Raw genomic sequence first — 24,071 nt, 5'->3', positions numbered from 1 at the left:
ACTGTGGTTTGGACCAGTTTGAGAAAAAGGAAGCATAATACTTTTGCTGGGATGATTAGAGTGATGATAACGATAACAGAAAGAAGGTCCAAGCTCAGTTCTCATATTGTTTTTGAATTCTCTGCAAAGGAGAATGACCTTTCATTTTAGAAATGACAGGATAAAAATTATTAACAGGGAAGTGATATCTAGGATAAAGAAGGAAGTGGTTAGAAATATTCAGCCATCTGTGATGAAATTAATCAGCTATCCTTAATGAACTAGAATCTCAGGACTTGAAACAATTGGCTGATATTATTGCTGAGCCACTTTTAGTGATATATGAAAGACCATGTTACATAAATAAAAACAAATCTAAATAATTAAGGAAATAGTAATTGCTCATGGGTAGGCCAAACTAATATAATAAAAATGGCAGTAATGCCTAAATTATTTATTTGATGCTGTGTCAATAAAACTACTAAATTATTACTGTATAGAACTAGAATAATAATAAAACTACCAAATGATTACCATATAGAGTTAGAAAAATAATAATAAAATTCATCTGGTGGCACAAAAAGTCAAGAATCTCTAGGGAAATAATGAAAAAAAAGTGGGAAGAAAAGGGACTTGGTAGTGCTGATCTTGATGGTTGGTTGGTTCTTGTCCTTCATTATTGAAGAAGACCAAAATGACATCACTATGTTTGAGACAAATTACAGTGTGTCCGACTGTGACTGATCAGACCAATGTGAGCTTGGGATGCTCTACCATAGGTTGGGCACAGATAGTTCATGTGAACACCTGAGGTAGGAACTCTAAGCTTATGGATGTCACATTTCCTTTGAGCTGCTTCAATTCTGCCTTCACTGATGAGGGTATGCCATGCCAGGCCCCTCTTGTGACCCTCTTGTGACTGCTTGCCCTGTGTGAGTTCTCTGTAAAGTAGTCTTTTTGGCAAGTGTACAATTGGCATTCTAACAATGTGTCCAGCCCACTGTAGTTGCCCTCTCCGTAGTAATGTTGGAATGCTCAACAGTTTAGCCCCAGAAAAGACCTCAATGTCTGGTATCTTCTCCTCTCAAGTGATCTTCAGAATCTTCCCAAGACAATTTAAATGGAAGTGATTCAGTTTCCTGACATGGCACTGGTAAGACTATCCAGGTTTCACAGGCATTTAGCAATGGGGTCAGCACAACAGATCTGTAGTCCTACAGTCTGGTAGTCAGTCTAATACCTCTTCTCTCCCACTCTTTCTTTCAGAGATTACATATACTGAGCTAGCTCTGGTAGTGAGTATCAACCTCATTGTCAATGTGTACCTCCTTGGAAAGGACACTGCCAAGGTAAGTGAACTTGTCCACAGTGCTCAAAACTTCTTCATTTGTTGTAACTGATAGATCCACAGATGGATGGTATGGTGCTGACTGATGGAGCACTTGGATTTTCTTGATGTAATTGTTAGACCAAAATTAGAACAAGCAATAAAGAATCAATTCATTCTTTGTTGTAGCTCAGGTTCAGAGGCTGCATTGAGTGCACAATCATCTGCAAGCAGAAGATCATGCACCAACACTCCTTCCACTTTGGTCTTGACTTGTAACCTTTTAAAGTTAAAGAATTTGTCATCAGTGAGGTAGCTGACCTTGAGGCCATATTCATCTTCAGTGAAGGTATTTGATAACATGGCTGAAAACATCATGTGAAAAACTGTGGGAGCAAGGACACATCCTTGTTTCACTCCATTGGTGACTGGGAAATCTTGAGAGTATCATCATTATCCAGAACCCAAGCATGCATGCCATCATGAGGCTGACCTACAATACCGATGAACTTCTCCAGGCAAATAAATTTTGATATAATTTTAAACAATTTGTTACTGGTTAAGAAATAAACCTAGAACAGTAGAACAAATCAGATACAAAATTTACCAAAAGAAATGACTATGGTAGCATATTTGTGAATCTAAATAAAATGTAAACATAACCTGATTTAGTTTACCTGTAGTTTGATTGATAAGGTTTGTTCCTTAGAGGATGTATGACATTATAACTGTTTAAGATTGTTCAAATTTTATAACATTGAGGAAAAGTATGGTATTATAGCTCTATCTTCTCTTTAATTTTTATGGCCTAAGTGAAATGTATTATTTCTCTGGCACTGTTGTAATTTTGAACATAAGAAACCTGGTCAGAATCTTCATGATTGTTCACATTTGCTTTTGAGGACTTAAACTTGTGCTTGAACATAATTTTTTTTGAGCATAAGTTTTTACTTCCATAATTTCTATGTGGTAGTAAATATATATTTGGCAGCAGTTACACACCACACGAGCTCAGAGAGGAGATTTTTTCCAATAGGTAATTTACTCTCTCTATATGTATATATCTTGTATGTGTGAATATATACATATATGTGTATATATGCATTTATACATATATACACACATATATGTTTGTATGTTGTCTCCCATTAAAATGTGGGGCCCTTGAATGACATTTTTTCCCTTCCCTTATAGAGATTGTGCTTTAGAAAAGGAGGGAATAAGTATTTATATAGGGTCTATTATGTGCAGAACACTGCACTAAGTTCTTCACAAATATTATCTCATTTAATCCTCATAGTAACTTTGGGAGCTGGGTGCTAGTATTATTCCCATTTTACTATTTAAAAATTTTAGCCTTTCTTCAAACCCCGAGTGCCTTACACAATGCATGGCAGATATTAAATGCTTAATAGATACTTGTTGGCTAATTCATAACAATATGGAATTTATTCTGAGTTCCCAAAGGTTTTGCCAATGGAACTCAAGTTCTGTCAAGTTCTACTAGAAAGGCTATGGGTATGTGTCCACCGTTAGTTAGATTGTGTTGGAGAATCAACCAAGGTGGATTTGGAAAACTTTATCATTCTAGAGTTTGACCACTGGATGATGAATGTTTTATACACAGAAATCCTACAAACAGATTAAAAATTCAAAGTGAACCCAATTTGTTCAGTCTCCTACTGCTTTCATAGTGACAGTGGTGAAAAGGGGCTCAGAGGGTATGAAGACTCATACACGTTTTATTTTACTTCCAAAACTTAGCTGATGATGTTTTTAACATATTATTTATAATCAATGGCCAAACTGAAGGGTATGTCATTAGAGAAACTGATTTGCATCTGTCTTTTAAAGTCTTTCTATAAAGGAAGCTACCTGGAAGGATGGTTCACTGATCCTCTGTAGAAAGGTGAATAATAGTAGAATAGGTTTCATCATATACCAAAGGCAACAAGACATATAATTTCATAGGAAACTTGTTGTTCTTGCCTTGCAATGCCCATGATGAACATTAGCAAGCGGACCTCCAGGAAGATAATTGCAATTTATATGTCTGGTACAAGGAAAGAACCTCAGAGACTTCGAAAAATTTGACAAGATCCTCCAGATAAAATCAACATAAATGAAAAGATTGTTCATGGGCAACACTTCCATGTACCTTTGATGCTCTCTTTCTAGCAGAGTATAGGGAGGAGCTTGCTGGGTGTGGCAATTACTGATCTATATAACCAAAAATGGAACTGACTAAACCTTAGCAAACAGGAAACAACAATTTGCTTAGGCAGAGGTCATTTCAAAACCAGCTGTCTGTGCAACAGATAGCGGATTTTTGAAATGACAGCCTGCCTCAGACAGATCTTGAACTGGTTACAGCAACTATCAAAATCAATAGTTCTGTTGATCTTGTTCAGTGATATCTGATACTTTAGGACCAAATTTGAGTTTTCCTTGCAAAAATACTGGAGTGATTTTTAACCATTTCCTTTTCCAGTTCATTTCACAGATGAGGAGACTGAAGCAAACAGGGTTAAAGACTTAACCAGAGTCACACAACTAGTTAGTGAATGTGGCTGGATTTGAATTCCGGTCTTCCTAACTACAGTTCTAGGGCTCTATCCATTCTTTGAAGTACACAGTACAGAAGAAAGACTCAAGATGAGAAGACCTTGTGTTTGCCTATTGCAGCTATTAAAAATGGGAAACAAAGATCAACCAGTTACCAAATATTTATTAAGTGCCAGTTACTAGGAAATGTACAAAAAAGAGATAAAAGGCATTTCCTGCCCCCAAGGAGCTTACAATTCAAAAAGGAGACAACATACAAATAAAACAAGATATATATATATATATATATATATATATATAACAAATAGGAAATAATCAATAGAGATAGAGGCAGTATTAAGAGAGGTTGGGAGGGCAGCTAGGTGGTACAGTGAATAGAGCACTGGCCTTGGAGTCAGGAATAGCTGGGTTCAAATCTGACCTCAGACACTTAATAATCACCTAGCCGTGTGGCCTTGGGCAAGCCACTTAACCCCATTGCCTTGAAAAATCTAAAAAGAGAGAGAGAGGTTGGGAAAGGTTTCATGTAGAAGATAAGATTTTAGTTAGAACTTAACCAGGATATCTGCAATGGAGAATACCATCTGTATACAGAGAAAGAACTGGAGTTTGAACAAAGACCAAAAACCATTAACTTTAATTAAAAAAAAAACAACCAAAAACCCCATTATCTTATTATGTTAAAAAAAATACTTAACCAGGGAGGTCAGTAGGAGGTGAGGAGGGAGAGCTTTTCAGACAAGGAGAACAGGAAGGCAGAGAAGATGCCCAGAGCCAAGAAGATGGAGCAGCCAGGAGACCAGTGTTACTGGACTGAAGAGCAGATGCAAGGAGGAAGAGCTAAGAAGACTGGAAAGGCAGGAGGGGGCTAGGTTCTGAAGGGCTTTGGAGGTCAAATTGAGCATCTAGCATTTGTTCCTAGAGGTGATAAAGAGCCACCAGTTTATTGAATGGTATGATTGTGCGCTTGTGTGTGTGTGTGTGTGTGTGTGTGTGTGTGTGTCTTCAGTGACAGAATGGAGGATACATTGGAGTGGGAAAGAGACTTGAGGCAGGCCAACCGAGCAGGAGCCTATTGCAGAAATCCAGGTCTCAGGTGATGAGAACTTGCCTCCAAGTACTGGTAGTATCAGAGAAGACCTTGATGCTGATTATCATAATTTCTTTGAGAAGTTTAACCACTGGAAAACAATTGCCACCATGAAGAACCCCAAAATTGCTTCAGTCAGCAAGCCTTTGATCTCCATGCCAAACAGAGAGACATGGAAATCCAGGACCCCAAATATTTGTAAAGGACAAATTCTTGTGTAAATATTATAGAAAGGGATAGCAAAAGAATGTGAAAAGCAAAGCACCATCTGAGAGAGGAAAAAGTCTCTCAGAAGATGGGTGACTGTAGAAACCTTGTCTTGAGACCTAGTTAAATCATCCTAAGAACATTTATAAATCCTGGAAGAAGCACCACAATTAAACAAAAAATGGAATTTGTGTTCTCACCAGTCATGATAGCAGAACTACCATAACCCCAGCACCTGATAAAATGTGAAGTGACAATGACTCATAATAAGAAGTAGAAAAGTATCATTGGACTGTCCCAAACATGTACAGAAAATATTAATGAAGGTGAAGTGATTTTTGAGGCACTCAAAGATTGGTATTCAACTTATCTCAAAGAGAGGACCTCAAAAGAATGGAAGCAAACATTTGCAAAATGTCCTATACAAATGTCGCTCATAGATTGAAGATTCCTGTTAAAAAACAAAACTGTGTGATAGTAAAAGGCTAATAGCTTTAGAAAGCTTGATCAAAAAAGTTAGAGCCTTTTCAGTCAATCAAATAAGCATTCTATGTACAAAGTACTGTGATAAAAATGATTTCCTAGACACAAGGAAGGAAAAGCAAAAATCAGACTCAAAGTCTAATGGGAAGACATCACGTAAACAACTCTATGTACATTATATGTGTATGTGTGTATATATATATGTATATATATATATGATATATATTGAATAAAATGGAGGTAATCTGAGAAGGAAGTACTAGCATTAAGGGTATGACTAGAAAAGATTTTTGGCAGAGGGTGGAATTTTAGTTGAGACTTGAGAGAAACCAGTGAAGCTGGGAGGCAGAAAGGAAGGAAGGAGAGAATTTCAGGGTGAGAAGATAACCAGTGAAAATGTAGAATTTGGAGATGAAGTGTTTTGTGTAGGGAACAAGGAGGTCACTGTTAAAATATGGAGGAGAGATAAAGTGTAAGAAGACTGGAAAAGGAGTTGGCTTTAAAAGTCAAACAAGATTTTGTATTTGATCCTGGAAGTAATAGGGATCAATGGAGTTGATTGAGTAGGGGAATGACATGATCAGATCTGTGCTTTTGGAACAGCACTCTGGTAGCTGAGAAGGTGGGACTGTAGTGGGAAGAGATTAGAAGGGTCACTTTGAAGCATTATTACAATAGTACAGTTGGGAGGTGATGAGGGCTCACCCCAGGGAGGGGGCAGTGTCAGAGGAGAGACAGGGGGATGTTGTAAAGGTAGAATTGACAGTCTTGGCACCAGATGGAATTGAGGGATAAGAGTGAAGAGTAGACTCCAAGGTTGTGAGTCTTTATGACTGAGAAGGTAATAGAACTTCTTTCTTTTCTTCTCTTACAAGTGTTCTGCCCAAAGGTCTGGTAAGTTATCTTGGGGTTTACAGGCCTCTGATCCATTCTACCCCTTGTAGATTGGTCAACCATAGGTCCCTGGTTAAGCCCCACTTGGTCAGAGTTTGGGCCCTGATTGGTTTAAAGTGAATGTAAATAGCAATTTTTCTGGTTTGACCAGAAACTCTGGAGGCCCCCCACCCCCAGCCCCAAGAATGATTTTTTTTTTCCTTGACTATGCAAAACAAGTTATTCCTTGCCTTAATCATTGAGAAACCCCGAGGGTCTTGCCCACCTAAATTTGATTGTTTTTGTTTTTAGACATAATTCACAGCCTAGAATCCTAGTCACTGTGTTTATATGGAACAGATTTAATCTTAGGAAATGTCTTACATTATTTTTAGGAACCTCAGAATCTATTTTATACAGATTAAGCATCCTAAGCTTCACAGTCAAGCTTTCAGTCAGTCATTTTGTTTATATCTATCAATCAATCTGTCATCTATCTATCAATCCATCTCCTATATTTATTACACTCTATCTACCTTTTACCTATTTACATATGTTCAGAGGACACTCTTTATTTTACCTCATAGAAAATGTTAAACATACAACTAATTCACAAGAGCCCATAAATAGGTAAGAATACTTTTTAAAAATTGAATACCACCTTCCCCAGAAACTTATAATATTCTCCAAATTCATTATCACAATGGTTTTCAAAGGATGTAGTTAAAATTTCTTAAGGACTTCTCCCTTCATCCTGAAACTTCCCTACTCCCTAACCCATGCCTACTAGCTTCAGTTTGCAGCCTGTTCTTTCTGGTTTGTCACCAGGAAGATAATACTAATAGTTCTTTAACTGTTCCTCTGCTTTGGATTTGTGGGAGAGTTGAAAAAGAAGTAGGTCTGGGGATGAAGAAGGGCAAGAAGTTTAAGAGAATATGGCCTAGAGAATGAACCTGAAAACACAAATCTAGGAATCCTTCCTTGATGGTTCAGCATGAAGTCAGAAGAATTGCAGATGAACAAGAAGTGACTAATTTCAAAGGACATAACTGATGCTTCAGGTTCATGAAACAGAATGGACTAAGCATGTGTCCACACCCCAGACTTGCCCAGGGAGAGCTTGTGGTCAACCACAGACCAGAGCACAGGTAGGAGAGCAGTCAGAGCCTCTCCTAAGATGGTGATTTATCATCAAATGCAGATGAGGATGAGCTACTGGATGGGAGGTTTGACAGTGATGAGTTGTATGAAATTGAATAAAACTTGAGTTCAATAACTGTCTGTAATATATTTTTTCCCAAATTTCAGGCCCCCAAATTAAGATGTGTCTTATACATGGGAGTGTCTTATACATGGGGAAATACAGTACCCAGGGACTTTGTGGATGCCCTGAGCCCACTCCCCTTTGCACCTGACCCCATTCCCTAAGTAATTCCATTCTCACCCCTGTCCTCTCTGTCTGTGTCTGTGACTGTTCTAGTTCCTAGTTTCTTGACTCAAGAACATGAGTATGACTCAAATGGTACTTATACTCATATGAATACAAATGCTCAAATGGCCATAACTCAATTATCAGATTCAGTCTATAGCCCTTAGGGAAATAATAGTGGATCAAGAAGTATCCAAAATAAGATACATATTCATGCCCCATTAAAGAAAAATAATTAAGATTTTCAAATGGGAACTATTATCTCTAAGATATCTTTGACTTTTCCATGTCCCCTTCTTGTTGTTCAGTCATGTCTGCCATTTTGTGATCCCTTGTACTACAGCATACCAGGACCTTCTGTCCTCTACTATCTTCTGAGGGCTGTCCAAGTTCATGTTCATTGTTTCCATGATACTATCTATCTCAGCCTCTATCAGCCCCTTTTCCTTTTGCCTTCAATTTTTCCCAACATCAACTCTTTTCCTGAATTCCATCTTCTTGTTATTTGAGTAGTGTTTAAGCTTCAGTTTTAGTATTTGATCTTCCAGTGAATAGCCTGAATTAATTTCTTTAAATGTTAACTAATTTGATCTCTTTGCTGTCTAAGGAACTCTCAAAAGTCTTCTCCATTACCACAACTCAAAAGCATTGATTCTGTGGTACTCAGTTTTCCTTATAATCCAACTATCAAAGTTATATTGCCTCTGGTGAAGAAAACAAACAAACAAGACATAGCTTTGACTATATAGACCTTTGCAGGCAAGGTGATGTCTCTGCTTTTAATTATGTTGTACAGATTTGCCTTAGTTTTCCTTCTAAGGAGCAAGCATATTTTAATTTCTTAGCTACAGTGATGTTTGAGCCCAAGAATATAAAATCTGACACTGCTTCCATTTCTTCTCCCTCTATTTGCCAGGAAGTGATGGGACCAGTTGCCATGATCTTAATTTTTTTGATGTTAAGCTTCAAGCTAGTTTTACAATCTTCTATTTCACTCTCATCAAGAGTTTCTTAATTTCTTTTTACTTTCTGCTATCAAAATGGTATCATCTGCATATTTGAGATTGTTAATATATTTTGAGATTGTTAATATTTCTGACATTAATTTTGACTTTTGATTCATCTAGCCTTTCATTTCACATGTAGTCTGCTTATAAGTTAAATAAGTAAGATGACAAATATATATATATATATATAATAGCCTTCCCTTAATCCTTTTCCAATCTTAAAGCAATCAGTCAGTTGTTTCAAGTTTGGTTCTATGTGTTGTTTCTTGACTCCAACATAAATTCCTCAGGAGAAAAGTAAGATAGTCTGGGACTCTCATCTCTTTGAAGACTTGTGAATTTTGTTGTGATTATGAAAGAGACTACCCCAAATAAGGTGTCCCCCCAAGTTGTGATCTGTTGAAAATAAATATGTGTTAACCTTCCAAAAATTTGTCCTAATCAGGAACACACAGAGGTTTTGGCCTTAAGGACAAGCAAAACAGAATTAGATTAAACAGCACATTTACTGATATTTTTTCTAAGTTGAAGATTTTACCAGCTTGCGTAGGAGTGTCTGGCTAAAGAACCAGACTTCTCCAAATGGAGGCTTATTGTTGTTCTTAGTCTTATCCATTAGACTTGACCTGAAATATTACCTCTAGCTTGTTCAATCAAAGAAGGGTATAGGCCGCCAAAGTAGGATGTGGTAGGGACAAGATGGGAAGAGGCAGAACAGAGGAAACTAACATCAGCTAAAATACCTTTAAAGTCTATCTAGGGGGTGGCTAGGTGGCGCAGTGGATAAAGCACCGGCCCTGGAGTCAGAAGTACCTGGGTTCAAATCCAGTCTCAGACACTTAATAATTACCTAGCTGTGTGGCCTTAGGCAAGTCACTTAACCCCTTTGCCTTGCAACCCCCCCAAAAAAAATCATATCGGGGTACTCCTGATGGGATTAAAAGTAAGCCATTGTTCTATTTACAATTAAGGGAGTTCTCTCTCTAAACTCAATTTTCAATTGCTAAATTGACTTGATTAAAGGTGACCTACTTTGGTATCTTAAATGAAAGTTGAATCTCTCCCACCAAAACTCTGTTCTTTAATTTGATCTGATTTAAAAGAAGCTTTATGTAAAAGGTGAATTTGTAACCATTTTTGTTTAGAAATATAAGTTTAAGTTTAAATATATATATATATATATATATATATATATATATATAATTTCAGTGTTCACATGATCTATACCATCAAGTTTTAGTGTCAATGGAACAGAAATGTTTATTTTTGTGGAACTCCCTTGGTTTTTTTTTTTTTATTTTTTGCTTTTTTCATAATACAGAGAACATTGGCAATTTGATTTCTAATTCCTCTGCCTTTTTGAAAACCAGATGCTCTTCTGGTAATTCTTGGTCAACATATAGTGAAGCTTATCTTGCAGAATCTTTAACATAACCTTGCTGGCATGTGAAGTGAGGGTAAATGTAATTTGAACATCCCTTGGCCTTTCACTTCTTTAGGATTGGGATGTAAATCAATGTTTTCCAATCTAATTGCCACTGTTGAGTTTTCCAAAGTTGCTAGTATATTGAGTTGCAGCATATTAATATCATCTTTTCGGATCAGTTGGAATTCCATTGCTTCTACTGCCTTATTTTTAGCAATACTTCCTAAGGCCTTCTTATCCTTCCTATTCTATTGTTTTCTCCTATTGCTCATTTAAGAAAATCTTATATCTCCTTTCTATTCTCTGGAATTTTGCATTCATTTGGGTATAACTTTCCCATTCTCCTTTCCCTTATTCTTTCTTTCTTTCCTCAACTATTTGTAAAGTCTCATCAGACAGCCATTTTTTTTCTCACTCCTTTTCTTTGGAATGTTTTTTGTTGTGGCCTCCCAATATAAAAAGTTTGATGCAATGCCCCCAGGAAGCTCATCATGGAAATCATTATTTAACAAGATCTCTGTAGCCTTAGTACTCCTCTAGGAAGGTGGAGTCAAGAACTCTTGGCAGTTCAACTCATTTTTCACCTGGACACACTAATGGCAACATCTTTGATTTTTCTGCTATGACCTTTCTCTTTTCTCTTTCCTACTTTGATTGTAAGCTTCTTGGGAGTAGGGACTAACTTATTTGTATTTGTATCCCCCAGCACTAAACATAGTGCAATGGACTTATTAAATATTTATTGATTTCTGCCTAAATAAGAGTGTTCACACCTATCAAAGAAATACAAAGTCACCTTGATAGATTAAATGATGTTACTTTTTAGTCCATCCTTTTATAGTGTTTTCTCCAGCCTCTTTATTTAAAACAGCTTTTAACTTGATCACTTTTACTAAAGAATACCAGTACTAGATGACATAAAAAAATAGATCTAAGAATTAATAGTTACCTGAATTACAATCAAGACTTTGCCCTGAAAGCTACAGATTGGAAGATCAATACCAGGAACCACAAGAAAGATAAATCTTAAGCAACAAACATTTATGAAGCACCCACTAAGGTACAAGCCACTCTTCTAAGTGTTAGGGATAGATACAAAGAGGAGGGGGGAAAAATGTTCCTGCCCTCTAGGAGCTAGTAAACAAAATGAAACACAACACAGAAAAGGAAACAGAAAAAGGGAATGATGAAGGGCATAGCAGAAAAACCAAAAGTCTTTGAAAGGTCTTAGTCTGACTGAGGCAACATCCATTCAGTGTAGGCAAGGCTGGGAAAAACAAAACAAAACAAAGAATGACCTCTCTTATCTTGTAAAAAAAAAAAATCCAATCTGGGAGGGGAAGGACCCTCAGGGTTTCTGCCTGAAACAGAAACAATTGCTCTACTTAGGCTCTAATTGAAGGATGTATCAATACTAGAACAGAATTGGAAAAGGATTTCTGGTTGGATTGTATTTGGGAAACTATACTGTGCAGATTTTAAACTCTGTCCCACAAAATCCCTAGTAGTAACTTCTACCTTTAGGCACATATACGCAAAGAGGGCACTGAATAAAAAGAAAGTTCCATATATACACCAAAATATTTATGGTTGTATTTTTTGTGGTTGGAAAAGAACTGGAGGGGTGGCTAGGTGGCACAGTGGATAGAGCACTGGCCCTGGAGTCAGGAGTACTTGGGTTCAAATGTGACCTCAGACACTTAATAATTACCTAGCTGTGTGGCCTTGGGCAAGCCACTTAACCCCATTGCCTAGCAAAAAAACTTACAAAAAAAAAAAAGAACTGGAAATAAAATAGATGCTAATTGTTTGTAAAATAAACTGATGTGTTTCCTTCTTGTAATGGAATATTGCCGTCCTGTAAGAAACAACAAATATGTTGAAGAGAGGAGAACATGGAAAGACAGGAATTGTTGCAAGAGGAAGAGACAAGAAAACAATATACCCAATGGCTACATCATAAATAGAAAGAACTACAACCTATCAAGCAATAAAAATGAATATTGAAAATTACAAAGAATAAACATGGCCACAAAGAAAAGATTATGAGAAGACACTTCCTTCAACTGCTTTGCAGAAGTGGAGGTCTACTTCACTTATCGTATACTTTGTCCATTTGGAATTTCCATATGGTTTCTTCCATTACACTGGTAAGAAAATTATGAAGGGCAGCTAGGCGACTCAGTGTATAGAGAGCACTAACCTTGGATTCAGGAGGTCTGGAGTTCAAATCCAGCCTGAGATATTTGCCACTTACTAGCTATGTGACTTTGGGTAAGTCAATTTAACCCTGATTGTCTGGCATCCAGGACCATCTCCAGAAGTCTTGACTCATATCTGGTGACTGGATCCAGATGGCTCTGGAGGAGAAAGTGAGGAAATTGTACAGCACCTCCTCACTCAAATCCAGTTCATGTGCTTATCATGGCATCACCTCTGTGATGTCATGGTCTTCTTCAAAGATGAAGGACAAACATTATTATTATTATAAGGAACCTATGACCAGTATGCCTCTCTATCTTATATATACTTTAAAGTTCCTTTGCCTAAGAGCATAAGCTTCTTGCAGGCAGAGACCATTCTTACTACATTACCTTGCAAATATAGTAGATTTGAATAAGTTTGATAAATAGAATTTAATCATATTGTCCTCCTTATTCTTTGAAAGATTAAGTGAGATCAAGGTGACAATCATTAGCAAATTTGTATAGAAAGTATTTTTATTTCCAAAAGGTTGTAAGAACTTGATAGCTAGCAATTAAGCATAGACCTATCACTAGTACAGCAATTAAAAAGAATGCTGAGGAGAGACAATTATCAGAAATTGTGAAGTTCCAGAATTCTACTAAAGAATTTTCCTCAGTCCCTTCCAATATCTATGGTAACCCTAAGGAGCTTTCAGATACTAAAATGAGAGCCTTACTTATACTAAATAAGGAAGAAAGTGTGTGAAAATCTTTGAAAGTTGGATAGTTCAGACAGGACTAAAGTTTAGCATACTAACATTTATGAGAAGTTGATCCTAGACATCAAATCTTAAAAACTATAAAAACATTTTTTCCAACATTTCATTTATTTTGAGTTTTACAATTTTTCCTCTTATCTTGTTTCCCTCCCCCCACCCCCCCACAGAAGGCAATTTTGCCATTTGTTTCCATGGTATACATTGATCCAAACTAAATGTTGATGAGAGAGAGAAATATCCTTAAGGAAGAAAAATAAAATTTAAGAGAAAGAAAAATTACTTAATAAGATAGAAGTTTGTTTGTTTTTTTCCTAAATTGAAAGTAATAGTCTGATCTTTGTTCAAACCCCACAATTCTTTCTCTGGATGCAGATGGTATTCTCCATTGCAGATAGCCCAAAACTGTCCCTGATTGTTGCAGTGAAGGAATGAGCAAGTCCATCAAGGTGGATCATCCACCCCCATGTTGCTGTTAGGGTTTACAATGTTTTTCTGGTTCTGCTCATCTCGCTAAGCATCATTTCATGCAAATCCCTCCAGGTTTCCCTGAATTCCCATCCCTCCTGGTTTCTAATAGAACAATAGTGTTCCATGACATACATATAACCAGTTTGCTAAGCCATTCCCCAATTGATGGACATTTACTTGATTTCCAATTCTTTGCCACACAAACATGACTGCTATGAATATTTTTGTACAAGCACTGTTTTTACCCTTTTTCCGTCTTCTCTTCAGGGTATAGACCCAGTAGTGGTATTGCTGGATCAAAGGGTATGCACATTTTTGTTGCCCTTTGGGCATAATTCCAATTTGTTCTCCAGAAAGGTTGTATGAGTTCACAGCTCCACCAACAATTTATTAGTCCCAGATTTCCCACATCCCTTCCAGCTTTAATCATTGTCCTTTCTTGTCATATTGGCCAGTCTGAGAGGTGTGACATAGTATCTCAGAGATGCTTTAATTTTCATTTCTCTAATAAGTAATGATTTAGAGCAATTTTTCATATGACTATGGATTGCTTTGATTTCCTCATCTGTAAATTACCTTTGCATATCCTTTGACCATTTGTCAATTGGGGAATGACTTGTTTTTTTAAAAATTTGACTCAGTTCTCTGTATATTTTAGAAATGAGTCCTTTGTCAGAAATACTAGTTGTAAAGATTAAAACCATAAAAATTTAAGGAAAAAAATCAAGACTATGATCCATCTTGGGAATTAAAATTCATTTACAGTTTAATAAATATAAAATAACTCACTGAGTCTTCCAGAGGGTACTTTCCTGGGCCTTCATTTCTTCTCTCTTAACACCAATTTATGATCCATTAGATAGCTAGGGTATATTAGATAACTAGGAAATGGCAGACCATTCCAGTGTCTTTTCCAAGAAAACCCCAAATGGGGTCATGTAGAGTCAGACATTTCTGACCTATTTATACACTCATTCTTAACCTCCAGATTTACATCTCCCCTTGTCTATTAAACATCTCAAACTGTGGGGCAGCTAGGTGGGCAGTGGATAGAGCACCCACCCTGGAGTCAGGAGTACCTGAGTTCAAATCTGGCTTCAGACACTTAATAATTATCTAGCTGTGTGGCCTTGGGCAAGCCACTTAATTCCATTGCCTTGCAAAAACTAAAAAAAAACTCAAACTAGATGTCTCATAGACAAGTTAAACTTAACATATTCTGAATTGACTTTATTCCCCCCCCCTATTCCTTAGTGCCTTGTGTATTGCCATCCTCCCAGTCACCCAGACTCACACTCCTTACTCTCTTACCATCCATTTCTAATTTGTTGCCAAGTCTTGTGGATTTTATCTTCATAAAATTTCTTAGTCTTTTTTCTTCTCTTACATTGCCATCTAAGGCAAGTTCTCATCACCCTACACTTATGGTGCTTTCATGATTCACAGAATTTCGGGATTGAAAGGGAACTTAAAATTTATTTAGCCCTATCCATATCTGAGTAAGAAGTCTATCAACAACATCCCCAAAACATCCAACCTTTGCATAAGATCTCTTTAGGATGGTCTTCCTTATGTTAAGCCTAACCTCTCTGTATGCACTTAATGCTAAAATTTCATGAACTATGAAAGTGCAATGGGAGTTGAAGAAAGAATGATTAGAAAGAGAATATTAGAATATGGTAATTGTCTTATCACCCCATTATCACCCCATCACCCTCCCTGAAATTCATTAGTTTAGACCTTGATTTGTCTTAGATGTCATGGATTCCATTTCTAGAAAAGCTCAGGGAGACCTGTCCTAGTCCCAGATCAGTATTTCAAGTCTAGTCCACCTAAGATAGGTCTGGGGTTTCAATTCAATTCAAAACTTCTATAGAGCCTTTAAGTCAATATAACTTGCTGAGGCAAAAGCAGGATAATTTCTTCAAGGGGGAAATCATGTTTAATTATTTTATCAGATTTCTTTGAAGAGAGAAATGTAATTGAGTTTGCCTTTGGAGCATACCTACCTTGGAGGCATCCCTAAGGGACCTTGCCTGGGCACGTTCATATCTCCTAAAGAAGATGGCACTATGTATCCTTGACCATGTGGGTAGGGATAACCTCCTTTGATGGACTCTGTACCCACAAGGAGTTGAGTCTTTAAAACTGGGGAGACCGGAACAATTTCTTTCTGCCTGCTCACTCTGGTGTGCAGCATCCATGGGGAGATGCCATGAAATGGACCATGGAAAGGGGAAGGATTTTATTCTCTCATTCATGATCTCTTTTATTATGGCTTTAAGTAATTAGTCTGTGAGTGTGTGTGTTTCTGTCCTGTGTTTTGAATTTTCCTTTGTCCTGACACCTTCAGTTTCAGGTGCCTGTAAGGACTCCCCACAGGAATGGTGACCTTGGAGCCAAGATTCCAAGTAGAATGGTGCAAGTCTGGCAGAGAAGCCTGGACTAGTCAGGGACTCAAGCCTAAAGGGAGTTTTGGACTTGGAGTTAACTGTGTGCTTCCTAGGAAAGGAGTTATACTTTGAACCTTAGTTTCTAGGGAGGAGACTAAGGTGGTACAAAAGGGGAGGAATATTAAGTCCCAAGTGTTGGAAAATATGTTTATATATTTGTGATTATACTTTTTTGAAGTAAATATTCCTTTATAAAAGCTAATCAGACTTAGTGGCTAAATAGAATTGGGGTGCAGAGGACCACACTTTTTTATAAGTGTTAGACCCTACATCAGTTGGGCCTAGAACCATTTGCAGAGATTCTATCACCAACCCCTTTAAAGAGGAAAAACCCTGGAGGAATAGTGAAATGCAACATATTTGACCCCTGGGTAGCAAGGGCCATGGCAGTCAGTGTTATATAAGTAAATGAATGGAGGAAGGGAAAAAAAGAGAAGAGGGGGGCCTTAGTTATGTGTAATTTTTTTTTTTTAAGACTAGGTTTCTCTATTATGTCTAGGCTGTAAATTCAGAAGCTACTCACTGACCCAATCATACCAATTGATACAGGTCCCTCTTTAGGCAATGTGGTAACCTCCATTCCTATAAAGCTCACCATATTAATGTTGAATTCCTTGATTGGCTTACCTCATTGCAGCTGTAATTCCCAAACCCAAGAGATCTTTTAGTTCCAGCCTCCCAAAAGCTGGAATTATTGGTATATTCAGTACCCAAAGTATTTAGACTTTCAAAAATTCTTTGATAGAATTTCATGCTAAAAGTTAAATTGGGGAGGCTAGGTGGCTTAGTGGATAAAGCACCAGCCTTGGAGTCAGGAGTACCTGGGTTCAAATCTGTCTCAGACACTTAATAATTACCTAGCTGTGTGGCCTTGGGCAAGCCACTTAACCCCATTTGCCTTGAAAAATAAACAAACCTAAACCTAAAAAAAAAAAAAACAACCTAAAAGTTAAATTAACATAGTACTAGGAGATTCTTTTTGAAAGACAGGAAACTGACTCAGAGACAGGAAACAGAAGCTAGGAATAAATGGGCACTTCTCTAGGTAAAAAACTGCCAATAGTATGACCAATCAAGGGTTCAGTGCTAGACCTGATCTTATTTAATATCTTTTTTGGTTTGTTTGTTTAAGGTGAGGCAATGGGATTAAGTGACTTGCCCAAGGTCTAATCAAGTGTCTAATTTGAACTCAAGTCCTCCTGACTCCAGGGCGTCATGATCCTCTATCCACTAGGCCACCTAGCTACCTCCTTATTTAATATCTTAATAACTTTCCTGGAAGTGTTACAGGAGCAGTCAAATCTTCAGGTTTATAGATGACATTAATCTCTTCATGAAGATAAGCTGTAGGGGAATTTCATATAGATATTTAAGAAAATATTGTAGTGCAGTATTTCTTTATGGGCTGAAGGGCTAATAATCCAAACTGAAAGGTCCTAGATTTAATATGTAACCTGGATTTTCCAGCATGCCTATGTAGCCTAGCATGGAGCCTGGTGCATCTACTACCAGTAAGTTGGGAGTAACCTTCTTTGATGGGCTACCTTTGTAGTGAACATTTTTTAAAGAGAGTGAGGAAAAAGAGAAGAGGTCTGTGTGTGTGTGTGTGTGTGTGTGTGTGTGTGTGTGTGTGTGTGTGTGTGTGTGTGTGTGTGTAACAGTGGGTATGTCATTGTGAAAGGAATAATTCTACTTCCTGAAACAACTGGCAGAGGATAAATACATCTAAGACAGAGAGTTGGTACAGATCCTCAAATAACTCCTGTTACTCTCTCAGGAATGAATGAGTCTTGTAGCTGGGTACTCACTGAGTTTGAGGGAGCAGAGGACATCAGAAGTGCTGTATCCCTCTATCCTTGGCACTATGGAGTAAAGGAGAGGCAAAACTGGGGAACCTGCTGAGCAGGATCTTCAGGATGGTTTTGGTGCTTGAGGCCTCCTACTCCTGGAAGATGTTTGGTAGGTTTTTCTCCTGTGCATGGAAGAAAGACAAAGAAAAGAGATAAAAGTACAAAACTCTAAAAGAAACTCATGCCATAACCAAGAGAAAAATGCTAATAACTACTGCCTTTGAGAGATTTCTGGATTTGACTGACCTTATACACAGATACCAAGCCATAAAGAAAAGTCATCTTTGAGTTGGAAAGGTACAACTTTGGGAGGGGGTGGGTGATCTTACTAAAGCCACAATTTTTTTTTTTAGGTTTTTGTAAGGCAAATGGGGTTAAGTGGCTTGCCCAAGGCCACACAGCTAGGTAATTATTAAGTGTCTGAGACTGGATTTGAACCCAGGTACTCTTGACTCCAAGGCCAGTGCTTTATCCACCATGCCACCTAGCCACCCCATAAAAGGACAATTTTAATTGCCTTCCAGATATCTTTCCCATGGAGTTGCAGTCAATGAACTAGGTAGAAGTCTAAAGTTCATTTTTTTAACTGTCCCCCCCCCCCCAATATAATTGTATTTTAAGGGAGAGAAGGTTGTAAATGATACTTGTGTGAAGAGGCAGGGGAAGGGATGCTTCAATAAGAGTTGAAGTAGGGTGCTAAATGTCTCTGAAGGAAAATAAATGGGAGTTAGAAATGGCCTGGCAAGGACCTTGCACATGTTTATGGATAATATATCATTTCCCTGATTCTCAGTGCTTGCAACCCTTGCCTAAGGAATCTGTTGGAGGGTGAGGATTTGGAAATACACATGCATATGAGACAGATAAATGCAAGGAAGCTACACGCTCAGAGAAGCAGTCTCAGGGACCAATGCTTACTTCTCTGTGAATTTTATTGTCTTTGATTTTTGGCATGACATGGGACAGCTCACTTAGCTTTGTCTTACTTTTCTGGAAGAAGTATAATTGAATATTTAGAGATGCTTAGAACCTAGAAGACAAATGAAGAACCAACTCATTTGGTATTACTCTTTAGGTCATTTGGTTAGATGCTTTTTCCTCATGTTTTACAAAAAGGTAAATGGATCCAACTGTGTTTACACAGTAGTTTAGAGAAAAAGTAATTATTTATCTAAATTATATTATAATGAGTTTAAACTATATTAAATTGCCTGTTGTCTCGGGGAAAGGAGGAGGGAAGAGAAAAAGGGAAAGAATTTGGAACTCAAAATTTAAAAAAAAATGTTAAAAGTTGCTTCTCCATATAATTGGAAAAAATAAAATATTATTCCAAATTTTAAAAATAAATTATGTTGGGGCGGCTAGGTGGCACGGTGGATGGAGCACTGGCCTTGGAGTCAGGAGTACCTGAGTTTAAATCCAGCCTCAGACACTTAATGATTACCTTGGGCAAGCCACTTAACCTCATTGCCTTGCAAAAACAAATAAATAAATTATGTTATAATAGTGTTTATTATTTCCATTGAAGAATTTGTAAATGTTATAGTAAATCATTTGAGAAATATTTATCTTATTTAAAAAAAAGGAAAGCAAACTTAATAGTCTATCATTTTTGCAACAACTTTCTCCTCTCAGAGAACCCCTATTTGATTTTATATTCCCTGAAGAGAGCAGCACACATATTATTCCAGATAAGAAAAATGCTGAAAGGACAGTAAAAAAGAAAAAAATAAAACTGTAATTCAAGAAGTAAGGGGAATATGTACACATTCAGAATTCTAGGAACGTACCCTCTAGTCTAAATGGGGAATTTTAGTTAGTCAAATTTAGAACCCATTTGAAAATCATGGGTTCTAAGTTTAGGACTGAACTCAAAACTTTTTAGTTCCACATTCCATTGGCTTTGGCAAAACCAACACTTAAGCTGCTAATTAAAAAAAAAATATTCCCTTGACTGTCCTAGAATCTGGTAAGATTGGAAAGCTTTACTTTTAAACAAAATTCATTGAAAAAGTCATCAGATTCTACTTAGTTACAAAAACAATAATTTAAAATTTTCTCCTATGAAACAAAAGTTAAAAAAAAACATTTTGGGAGCAGCTAGGTGGCACAGTGGATAGGGCACCTGCCCTGGCGTCAGGAGAACCTGAGTTCAAATCTGACCTCAGACACTTAATAATTAATTACCTAGCTGTGTGACCTTGGGCAAGCCACTTAACCCCATTTGCCTTGCAAAAACCTAAAAAAAAATTTGCCCAACAAAAAATTGTTTTGTCTTATTTTGTCAGAATTATTTGGCAAAATGGCTTTTGCTGCCCCCCTCCCCCCCATGCCAGAGAGTATAGGATGCAAACTTTAGATGCTTGTATTATTTACTTTGTGTGGTACATATCAGATTGAAAAATTGCTATAACACTAATACCTTTCTAATATTAGAATTTTAAGGGCAGCTAGGTAGCTCATTGGATAGAGCACTGACTCTGTAGTCAGGAGGACCTGAGTTCAAATTTGACCTCAGACACTTGAAACTTACTAGCTGTGTGACCCTGGGCAAGTCACTTAACCCTATTGCCCCACAAAAACAAACCAAAAAAAAGATAGAATATGCAATAAAGAAAACAGACTACAACATGAAATTATAAAATAAGAATAAATTCTTATCAGCATCTGACATTTTCTGATTTGGATGTTAGGTTGATTTGCTTTTACAACAAAAAAAAGTTTCAAAATATCCAATTAACCAAACACAAAGATTCCAGATATAGAATCCAAAGTGATAGATGATGAGAAAACTCATCACTGGTAGTTAAGAGTTAGCCTTTGCATCAGTCATAACTGACATCCATTCCTGAATAGGGTCATTTTTTACTATCTATCCCTATTATATGAAAAAGCTTTCTTTCCTTTCCTCTAACTCTTGATTCCTTATTTCCTCTTTAGTTCCAATGCCAACATTTTATTGATTATTTCCAATATATTTTGTATACAGCCTATTTTGTTTGCAACTTGTCTCCTGCATTAAACTGTAAGCTCCTTGAAGGCAAGGACTATTTTTTTTAGTTTTCTTGTATCTCCTACTCTTAGCATAGAGGTCAGCATAGTAAGTGCTTATTGATTGAAGACATAATGTCTGTTTTTTTCTCAGGTTCTTCTTCACCTTCTTTTAAAGAAATTATTTATTTCTTTAACATTCTTTAAAAAAAATATTGATTTACAAATTCTATCCCTCTCCCACCTTTTGAGAGGGTAAGTAATATAATATCAGCTATACATGCAGAATCATACAAAATACATTTTTATAGTAGCCATGACATAGTGTCTTAAGGTTTGCAAAGCGCTTTACATATATTAGTTTGAGTTTTACAACAACATTGTGTGAAAAGTACTTTTGATTTTATTGTAGATGAAGAAATTAAAAGCTCAGAGTTTAAGTGATTTGTCTAAAGTCACACAACTAAATGTCTGAGATGAGATTTGAAAAACCAGGTCTTCCTGACTTGAAAAACTCTATCTACTATGATTGTCATGTCTTATATGACAGTTGTAATATATTTATTAAATGTAGCTTTTATTCTAAGTATATTCATTCATGCATTCAATAGGTTAAGCACCTCCTTCTGTGTTAGATCCTAGGGGTACAAAGATTGTGGTAAGATAGGCCCTACTCTCAAGGAGCTACCATTCCATATGTTTTATGTATGTTAAGTTTAAATGACATGAACATTTAAATGAACCTGAGCATTCAATGCAAATTCAACATAATAAACATAGACAAGTTTGCAAATATCTCCCCCCAAAATAATACTTTCTTTTATCCTATGGTATACAATCTAAATTGACTTTTTGGTGATTTCAAGGAACAGTATTAGCATCTCATAGATTTGGTTCTTTTTCCTCAAGATGCTCACTGATTTAATTATAAAAGTCTTATAATATTCAATACTGAATGGATTTTCACAGAAACTGATCAGGAGGAATCAAATTAGTTCCCCAACTAACCTACTTCTAGGATGAATTTATTCTACTTCACAAAAAGATTGGAAAAGGGGATACAACATTAGACAGCCCATGATTCAACTCAACAAACATTTACTGACTTCCCATGTGATAGGATCATTATTCTTAATCTAATTGGGACCCTGGTGGTAAGACTGACAGGCTAGTTTTTCCCTAAAAAAAGACAATAAAAAGATTGGTCTAGAGGAATAAGATTTGAACTATAGAAATAGCTTACTAGTCACTTAAAAGTATAAAAGTCTAGCACTGAATAGTTGCCTCTCCTCAGGATAGATTTCCCATTGCTATATGAGTCAAGAGGCTTGCTAATTTGGAGCTGAGGAGAGCTGTGCCCAGTTGAACCAACAGTGTATCTTTGCTGAAAAACTTTTCTTTGATACTCTTGAGGAAATTTTTGTTAAATGTTTTTTGGTCTTTGAGTATCTAGTTTCATTCCAATCCTAGCCTGACCTAGGAAACTGGCCTCAGAACAGCTCACTTCTTGTAAGACATAGTGTGAGATACTTATACAGAGGCATCAATGATCTTAATAATGTAGGTGTTTCTATACCAGTAGAGACTGAAATCCTTTTTTTAAGAAAGATATTTTTTATTTTGAGTTTTACAATGTTTCCCCCATTCTTGCTTCCCTTCCCCCCTCCCCCCACAGAAGGCTTTCTGTTAGTCTTTAAATTGTTTCCATGGTGTACATTGATCTCAGTTGAATGTGATGAGAGAGAAATCATATCCTTAAGGAAGAAAAATAAAGTATAAGAGATAGCAAAATTACATAATAAGATAATGGGTTTTTTTCTAAATTGAAGGTAATAGTCTTTGGTCTTTGTTCAAACTCCACGGTTCTTTATCTGAATACAGATGGTATTCTCCATTGCAGATAGCCCCAAATTGTCTCTGATTTGTTGCACTGATGGAATGAGCAAGTCCTTCAAGGTTGATCATCACTCCCATGTTGCTGTTAGGTTATACAGTGTTTTTCTGGTTCTGCTCATCTGGATCAGCACCAGTTCATGCAAATCCCTCCAGGCTTCCCTGAATTCCCATCCCTCCTGGTTTCTAATAGAACAATAGTGTTCCATGACATACATATACCACAGTTTGCTAAGCCATTCCCCAATTGAAGGACATTTACTTGATTTCTAATTCTTTGCCACCACAAACAGGGCTATCATGAATATTATTGTACAAGTGATGCTTTTACCCTTTTTCATTATCTCTTCAGGGTATAGACCCAGTAGTGGTATTGCTGGATCAAAGGGTATGCACATTTTTTGTAGGTATAATTCCAAATTGCTCTCCAGAAAGGTTGTATGAGTTCACAGCTCCACCAGCAATTAATGTCCCAGATTTCCCACATCCCTTCCCACATTGATCATTGTCCTTTCTTGTTATATTGGCCAGTCTGAGAGGTATGAGATGGTATATCAGAGATGCTTTAATTTGCATTTTTCTAATAAGTAATGATTTAGAGAAATTTGAAACTGAAATCCTTCTACATTCTTGTGTGAATTTTGTCCATGTCTTTCTGTAAATACACCCTTGAAGAACCACCCACCATACTGATGGCCTTATATTGAGACTTTTATATTTCAAGGGTTGTCCTGATACACACAAGTAATCCCTTGGGCAAGGCTTTGTGGAAAAGGTTAAATCTAACTGGATCAAAAATTGAGATGAGGATGATGCATATTCCAGGCTCCTTATGTCCTAAGAAAATGCAGATTATCATACAAGATGAAATTGGGGACAACTTTAATTTAATTATAAAAGAGAAGTTCTAAAAAGAAAAGAGAATGAAATAAGATTGGGAAGATGGATGGCAACTTAATTGTAGAATACCTCAAATGCCAAATGAAATAATTTGTACTTTATTCTTTAGGCAATGGGATGTGTGAGTGTGTTGAGTGATGAAATGGAGAAGAGAGAAACTGGAGG

The 24,071-nt window shown here is 36.8% G+C and overlaps 1 long non-coding RNA gene across 1 annotated transcript in view; it reads right to left on the bottom strand.

Moving 5' to 3' along the window:
• LOC141523746 (uncharacterized) overlaps positions 1 to 24,071 on the bottom strand; it is a 66,996-nt gene that overhangs the window by 13,465 nt on the left and 29,460 nt on the right. The window contains exon 2 of the long non-coding RNA XR_012478576.1: positions 18,081 to 18,244. This is a non-coding gene — a long non-coding RNA (uncharacterized LOC141523746). The remainder of the gene's footprint in view (positions 1 to 18,080; positions 18,245 to 24,071) is intronic.

This window comes from Macrotis lagotis, chromosome 1 (assembly GCF_037893015.1).
Source record: "Macrotis lagotis isolate mMagLag1 chromosome 1, bilby.v1.9.chrom.fasta, whole genome shotgun sequence".
NCBI classification, from domain to species: domain Eukaryota; kingdom Metazoa; phylum Chordata; class Mammalia; order Peramelemorphia; family Peramelidae; genus Macrotis; species Macrotis lagotis.
Note: the sequence above shows the minus strand (reverse complement) of the source record. Positions and strands in the feature narration are given on the sequence as shown.